This window comes from Marmota marmota, unplaced genomic scaffold, assembly GCF_001458135.2.
Source record: "Marmota marmota marmota unplaced genomic scaffold, marMar, whole genome shotgun sequence".
In the NCBI taxonomy this organism is placed as follows: domain Eukaryota; kingdom Metazoa; phylum Chordata; class Mammalia; order Rodentia; family Sciuridae; genus Marmota; species Marmota marmota.
Window position 1 is genome coordinate 13,472,846 of NW_026000261.1, and position 1,913 is coordinate 13,474,758.

The window sequence follows — 1,913 nt, forward strand, 5'->3', positions numbered from 1 at the left end:
ATCCCTAAAAAAACAAATGCCAAATGTCTTCTTTGATATAATGAGAGCAACTAAGAACAGAGCAGGGAGGAAGAGCAGGAGGAAAAGATTAACATTAAACAGAGACATGAGGTGGGAGGGAAAGGGAGAGAAAAGGGAAATTGCATGGAAATGGAAGGAGACCCTCATTGCTACACAAAATTACATATAAGAGGTTGTGAGGGGAATGGGAAATAAACAAGGAGAGAAATGAATTACAGTAGATGGGGTAGAGAGAGAATATGGGAGTGGAGGGGAGGGTGGATAGTAGAGGATAGGAAAGGTAGCAGAATACAGCAGTTACTAACATGGCATTATGTAAAAATGTGGATGTGTAACCAATGTGATTCTGCAGTCTGTATTTGGGGTAAAAATGGAAGTTCATAACCCACTTGAATCTAATGTATGAAATATGATATGTCAAGAGCTTTGTATTGTTTTGAACAACCAATAAAAAAAAGAACAAAAAAAAGCAAAATTTTATTTTTAGAAAGGTCTTGTTAAGTTACCCAGGCTGACCTTGAATTTTCAATCCTACCTTAGCCTCCTGAGGCAATTATAAGTAAGCACCTAGCTTAAGCTTTTTTACGTACTATGTTCATGATATACATGTATCCTCTATAGTACAAATAAAGTTTTTCTTATAATCAATCAATCAATAAATAAATAAATAAAATATTTACTTTTTAGGTATAGATGGACACAATACAATGCCTTTATTTTTTTATGTGGTGCTGAGGGTTGAACCCAGGTCCCACTTGTGCTAGGCGAGCGCTCTACTGTTGAGCCACAATTCCAGCCCTAGCATCATTTTCTTTCAATAAAGAACTCCCTTTGTCATTTCTTATAAGGCATGAATGATGAACTTCTTCAACTTTTGTTTAGGTAAAAGCAATTTCTCTCATTCCTTTAGGAAATAATGATTTGCATGGTATAGTATTTAGGGCTGAAATTTTTTTTTATCCCTTTGAATATGTCATTCCATACTGTCCTGGCCTTCCAAATTATCTGTTAGAAATTTCTGATTATCTTCTGGGATCCTATCAGTCTTTAGGGAATTGTTTTGAGAGGGAAACACTTTTTACTCAGCCTTACAATAGTATCTAAGAGTCTTTAAAACTTTTCTATGGATGTGCATGCTCTACTTTTTCCCGTGTCATGTGAAAGAAGTCTGAGGTTTTGTGCTTTCTTCCAATCTACAGAGCTGCTGGCCATAGTGAGCGACCTTCCCCTTTTCCCTAGGACACTGCAGTAAAAGAATGAGATATTGTTGCATGCTTATATCCTCATCTTTCTTCAGGAGAGGAGGGAAGTTGCAGTGTTTGTTCCTTTTTCTATTCTCTCACAGCCATATTATCCATGTCATCTATCTTTGTGTCCTTTGTGCTCCTACAATAAAAATACACGGGCTGGGGATGTGGCTCAAGCCGTAGCGCGCTGGCCTGGCATGCATGCGGTCCGGGTTCGATCCTCAGCACCACATACAAACAAAGATGTTGTGCCCGCCGAAAACTAAAAAATAAATATTCAAAAAAATTCTCTCTCTCTCTCTCTCTCCCTCTCACTCTCTCTTAAAAAAAAAATACACAAGACTGGATAATTTATGAATAACAAAACATTTTTTTTTATATTTCTGGGGGCTGGAAGTCCAAGATCAAGGGGTCAGTGGGTTTTATTGATAAAGAATGTTTTCTGTTTTTAAGAATATGTATGAATACTGTATCTTTCTAAGGAGAAATATGATGTGTCCTCACATAGTGGAAGAGACAGAAGGGCAAAAAGCTAACAACCTCTCTTTCTAAAGCCCCTTCATAATTGAAATAATCAATATAGGAAGAGCCCTCATGGCTTCAGTACCTCCCCAAAGGCACCAACTTGCAAAATTATTGCATTGG